The sequence below is a fragment of the Pocillopora damicornis genome, chromosome 12, assembly GCF_964200805.1.
Source record: "Pocillopora damicornis chromosome 12, jaPocDami1.2, whole genome shotgun sequence".
NCBI classification, from domain to species: domain Eukaryota; kingdom Metazoa; phylum Cnidaria; class Anthozoa; order Scleractinia; family Pocilloporidae; genus Pocillopora; species Pocillopora damicornis.
Genome location: NC_142681.1, coordinates 13486891 through 13493246, shown reverse-complemented (window position 1 = coordinate 13493246; position 6356 = coordinate 13486891). Strand labels below are relative to the sequence as shown.

Sequence of the window (6356 nt, the reverse complement as noted above, 5' to 3'; positions counted from 1 at the left end):
GTTCGAGGTTTTTGAGTGTGTTATTCTCGACCATGGAACAGATGTTGTGCTGTTGGTAATGAATAGGATGAGTTACATTTAACTGCTCAAAAATAGACTCCTTAACATTTGACAAATAAAATTCTTCCTCCATAGCAATCAGATCTTGCTCAGTTACAGCTTGTGCGCAGGGGGCTGTCTGCTGTTTCATTTTTGCTGCCATTCTGGAAAAAAATGAAGCTACTTGTTGAGTTGTCAAAAACTCAGGGACACCGAGCAAGCGCTCCCCGTTCAATCCCTTTGCTCTTCTCATTTCTGTTGCAACAATTTCCGCGTAGACCCTCCTGCCGCTTCCTTGTCTGATGGTAAATCTAACAGTCAGATACTCTCGTTGCTTTTCGTTAAACCAGTAAGCTTTCTTTACGTGTTTTAAAGCGAAGCCTTCAGGCGGTGTTACACACCCACTGCTACGAGGACAGGTTTCAGGAGGTAGAGGAATAGTTTGCACGGAACTTGAACCTTCCTCGAGTCTTGCAGCATATTAAACCTTCAATCGTCTTTGCGCATGTTCCGAACGCGAGACGCTTTTCAAGAGAAGAGTGCCGTTGGAAACTACGCGTGCGGCCCTCTTTTGGACATTGAAACACTTGATCATGGTCTTTCGCTTCACGGCCATAGTCCTCTTCTTCTGCGTGATCCGTTGTGGAAGTTTTAGTAGGCTCTTTAAGTTTTCTCCTTAGGGCGATCTCTTTAAATTCTCCGAGGGTAAAGTAACCAAAATATTTTGGTAATGGCGTTTTGTGGAAAATAATAACATGATAGATAAAACCAAACACACCTAAACATTATCCAGAGCGAGATTTCGTTCGTTTCACATTGCGAAAATAGCGTTAGAAGAAGAAGTTTAGATGCCGAGTTGTCCTAAAACGTTGCGTAAACGTTATCGGTCGTAACGCTTGCGCGTGACTTACAAAGTAGACAAAGGTGATCGGAAGGCGCCTTCCCGATAATTTACGTTGAAATATCAGGTCATGAACTATGCAGTGTGGAGAAGATCAAAATTAAATTGTATTTTAACGCATAACAATAATGTAAATTATTGAACAAAATATTAATGTATCCATGTTCGATATTTTGTCCGTAAAAGAACCTCATATGTATGCGTGTTGTTTTGTAAATATAAACACTGCAACCTATTTTAACTTGTTTTTGTGTCCTTTCAAGCAACGCGATATGTCTGTTATGACCAGCGAGCCGAATTTTATTCTTTAATTTTGATCTTCTCCACACTGCATAGTTCATGACCTGATATTTGAACGTAAATTATCGCAAGCGCGCAAGCGTTACGACCGGTAACGTTTTAAGACAACTCGGCATCTAATCTCCATTCAGTTGCAGCGAAAACCTAAAATCCTCAACGTAGAAGATAAACGAACGAAGTTTGAAATGTCAGAAGGAGATCTTGGTCAATTCCAAGAATCATGCAAATGATCTTTAACACGAGCGCAATTGAGCAAACACATGGATTTGCGTTGTTTTTAAGAAGTTGGTGGATGGAAGCTAGAGATATACCCGCGGATTTGAGGCAATCCGTGACCTCATTGGTGTATAAACTATGCACTGATATGCTTTTTCGGCCCGATTAACGCCTGCATTTTGAGAAGTCTTTCGTACAAAGAAGTGAATTTTTGATATGCAAATTAAGGTCGAAGAGCAGGGTCTCCTCTGATCACGCTGGTATGAAAAATATTTCAGCTGAAGTTTCCATATTTTGTCTGTGAACTAAATGAGTACACCTTGTAACATGTAGCAAAATAGAATTCCGTAAGCTACATTGTTGCAGTCGCTGCGCGCTAGACAAAATCTTTGAAATTGACACTTTCGATCACTGTTCGCAGGGGTGGTCTGGCCAAAAATGATTTTTGGCTTGTGGCGAAGCAAAAAAAGAGAATTGGAGAACAACTAAACTATTTTTGAAACATGTGTCCTAAACCCTTTTCATGGGCAAAAAATAAAAGAAAACTTTTTTCCGACGGGAAGTCAAGAGGACCGCTCTTAGCGAGAGTGGCACATAAATCATATATAAGTAGAAATTCACAAATGCTGCAATCTGATTCGCTACGCAACTACGTAGCCTCATACTGTCCAGGTGTCTAAAAAAATCATGAGCCTGTTTCGTTGTTAAGTTTTGAACGAGTTCAACTTAGAAGTTCAACTAAACAGTTTAATCATTCGCTTTTGATTTCTATTTGTGATAATTGATTCAGGCTTGACCCAAGTCAACGACCACGCGAAAGAAATCTTGAACTCATAGGGCAATTTTCAATCTAAGATTACATTGGTTTTGCTCCGCTCTGTCATTGATCCAGAAAACTCGGGCCACCCTCTTTCAACCAATCAGATGCAAAAGTAAAATCAACCACAACTTGGTCACCCGTGTTTTCCCGCGCTTTAGACAGTTTGGTTGTGTTCACTTTGATTTCTCTTTGGCTCTTCAAAGTATTTTCTTTCTTTTGATTGGCTGTTGGGATTGCTTTGATTTCAGTTTTACGACACTTTGTCAAAAAGCGTTCTATACGAAATTTCAAGGGTTAAATATGAACAAAACTGGAAACATGTCACTCCAAGTCAACAAGAGAGAGAAACTCACAAACGGAGCAAATATCTCCGGGCAAGTCGTCGTTCTATGTAGTAGCACTACTCTTAATTTCTTAATCCACCCAAAGGAAGTAGTGCAACTGATTCTACGTGATATCGATACGACATGCGCGCAAAAACACATAAGCGTATCTGTTAACCACAGAGTTGTTTGGCCTTAAACATCCTGCAATTCACCAGCCAGTGGACAAAAGCCCCCACTAAAGAATTTCCTTCATGTGGCTGGCAGTTTACAGCGGTTCAAATCTCCGCTGCATCACTTTGCTGCTTAAAATCCTATTGTGACTATAACTGGAAAGTTTGCCTCCAGTCTCCACTGTTCCATTAGCTATCTTTAGTACTAGTAACCAGGCTTCTTCTCAGATTCCAATTCCCGGCCTCGAGGCTGTGTGATAACAGACACGTTATAAATGAGTTTTCCAATGGATTTCAAGTTTCTGATTATGGTAAACACTTCTATACCTGATTTTGCATAGATATCCTACATGCTAACTTTTAAAACTTGTGACTAATCCATTTTATGACTAATCACTGGTATTCCAGTCGCTAGTTGTACTAAAAACTTCTAGACCTGTTTTCGCAAGGATATCCTACGTGCTAACTTTTAAAACTGATAACTAATAAATTTTAGGTATGTGTAATTTGTTCAGACAGTCGGTCCACGCTATGTAATAACACATTACACAGCCATCCCTTGCAACAAGGTTACTGCAGCTGTTTATTTTGTTGTTTTGTTTTTCCGTTTCAGGGCCGTAAAGGTGTTGCAAATACGGCCACCGGGCCTGAGAATTCACATCCACTTTCAAGTCAGGAAGTCCTCATAAGTGACTTAGGACAGAATTTCTCCTTACAATATCAAAACAATATAAAGCAGACAAGTTATGCGAAAAAAAAATTAGCAATTAGGGGATTATCAGTTGATCCAATGACAAATTCTCCGAACTAACATCTAAAGAATCGTAAGACAGACAGTAAGGAGAGTTAATAAAAATATCTTGGGAGTGAAAGGGTTAAAGGATACAGCCTTTCAGCGAGAAGCCAGTATGGCGATTTGGATCGTAAACTTTACGGTAGTCAAACACTTGAATAATTTATAACTAATTTAGTGAACCGAATTAGAGCGTAGAAACATCTTCTGATGATTGTGTTAATAAATAAAACCAACCAAATTGAGCGTTATCCGATGTTCTGCCAACGCGTTGCAAAATATTTGCATTCTTTTACGTTTTGGACATAAAAAAAGTTTCTTACCTTTATAAAAACATTGGTCGGAACCAATTTCTGCGCATGTTCATCTCACCTAACCTGAAAGCGAGGCAGTTTGAAATGCAGCTTGGGAAGAGTCAAAAAGCCCCCGTAAAGAGGGTACAAACTGAACTTGAGCCTGTGATCGCCAGTTGGCCGCAGACGAAATTGAATCTGGAGATGAAATTCATAGTTAACAACTATTCACCAAAGTTGCGTTGGCTTCTGGCGAATTCCGCCCGCGTTTCTCGTAGATAAATAGCAAAGGATATTGGGAGTTTGAGTAGCCAATCAGTGCGCAGTAGCCAATGATATACCGTATTTACCCGTATATAATGCGCACTTTTTTTTTCCATAAAAAAAAGCATCAAAATCGCGGTGCGTATTATACACGGATTCTATTGTTTGTCAAGCACGTCCTAATTTGCATACGTTAAAAACGCAACAAAGAAAGTAAAAGTGCACGGATCGGTGGCCTGGGGAGGAGAAAGAGCTTGCTTGTTTACGACTCATTTGAAGCTCACATGACAGATACTGTGAACACTTCCTTCAAACGCGAACTTCCCTTCTCCAGCCGCTCGATGTATCTTTGAACAAACCATTTAGAGATGGAGTCCGAAAGGAGTGGATGGCTGATGGAATTCACGAACTTACTGGACGACAAAAAAAGGCTTCGGAGGAACTGATCTGTTCGTATATTTCACAAGCGTTGGAAGGCATTCCATCAGAAATGATCGCTGCCTCTCTCTGAAGTGTGGGATCACAAACAATTCGAATGGATCACAAGATGAATTGGTTTACAATTCAACTGAGATCACTGATGAACTTGAGGATTCAGTCATCGAAAACCTATTCGAATCGGACTGTGAGTCGGTTTAAAGACACTGAACATTTTACTTAAATCACGCAATTGCAATGCAGTAATTATATTCAAGCTACCAGCAGTACTGTGAGTAGAAATAATGTTTATAAACGGCTGTTATGATAATAATTCAAGTTGTGAATGTAGGTATATTAGTAAGGACTTCAAGTTACAACATTTATAAAACGTTTGACTGTTACTGAATAGAAAAGCTTGTAAATAGGTGCTCGGTGCGTTCGATATTTGTAGTAGCAACTAGTTAGAAATTGTTGTAAACATATTATTGATGAATTCCCAGCTCTTGTTAATTAAGTGGAAAAATGGAAGTTTTAATTCTTGGCATTTGTCATGAAATCTTTTTTTTCGGAAAAAAGAGGTCAAAAATTAGGGTGCGTATTATACACAGGCGCGCATTATACACGGGTAAATACGGTAGTTTGATTTTGACGCTTGGCATATTGCCGTATGATTAACCTTGCTGGAAACGTACCTGCCTGTATCGCAAAATCTCTCTCTACTGTTACAGAGGGGAAAGTGAGCTCTGTGACCACAACTGGAAACTTATCAGCCGCAGAAGTTCTAAAGAATTAAAACAATGTAAAATGATTAAATCAAGAAACGAAAGGACTTCTATATATTCCCCTAAATAAGGTTCAGTTGAAAAGGCATCTAACAAATATCAGGGGGCGTAATGAGCCCGTATACATGACGTACACGGAGAGATATACTGACATATAAGGACATCGATGTATAAGGACTGAGTAATGATCAGTATATGTTTGATTCCTTATTCCTATGTATACTAGATGTTGCACATGACCGTATACTAAGTGTTAGGACATCGTATAGCCAGTATTTCACCAATTGTTATGAAGCTACAAATTTACGTAATTTACTTATATACAACTACTGAAGATATTTCTATACTGAATATTTACGGAGAGGCAGTTTTTTTCTGTACCCTTTCCCGACAATTTTGTCTGGACATAAGTGTATACTGTTCTGTGTACTGATTATTACACATAACCGTATACTAAGTATTAGGACACCATATATCCAGTTTTTCACCAAGCATTATAATGCTTTAAATTTACTTGCATACAGGTACTGCGTATATATTGCACTAAAAATTTACTGAAAAGCAATTTTTCTGCACCCTTTCCGACAATTTTGTCAGGACACAAGTGTATACTGTTTTGTATACTGATCATTACGCATAGACGTATACTAAGTGTAAGGATATTGTATATCCACTATTTTTACTAATTATACCAAAGCTCTTAATTTGCTCATCTATAACTACTGCAGAAATTCTTACCCTAAAGCTGTTAGAGATTTTTCACTTTACCACTCTTCAGCAACTTTGTCAGGACACGAGTGCATACTGTTTTGGATACTGTTAATTACACATAACTGTGTACCAAGTGTAAGGACATCGTATATCCGTCATTTTACCAGTTATTCCAAAGCTTTTAAATTGCTTACCCATAGCTGCTGAAGACACTCTTGTCCTAAAGCTGTAAGACGTTTTTCACTTTTCTTGTTATGTACCTTTGTTTAGGCGAGGTTTAAGCATTCTTAAATGCAAATTAAATCGACATTGAGATTTAAG

The 6356-nt window shown here is 38.7% G+C and overlaps 1 pseudogene across 1 annotated transcript in view; it reads right to left on the bottom strand.

The window, feature by feature from the left end:
* Positions 1 to 1974: 1974 nt before the first annotated feature.
* The window catches only part of LOC113679450 (trafficking protein particle complex subunit 11-like), a 55136-nt pseudogene continuing 50754 nt past the window's right edge, over positions 1975 to 6356 (bottom strand). Inside the window, exon 31 of the transcript XR_016181825.1 lies at positions 1975 to 3022. The product of XR_016181825.1 is annotated as a trafficking protein particle complex subunit 11-like (transcript). The remainder of the gene's footprint in view (positions 3023 to 6356) is intronic.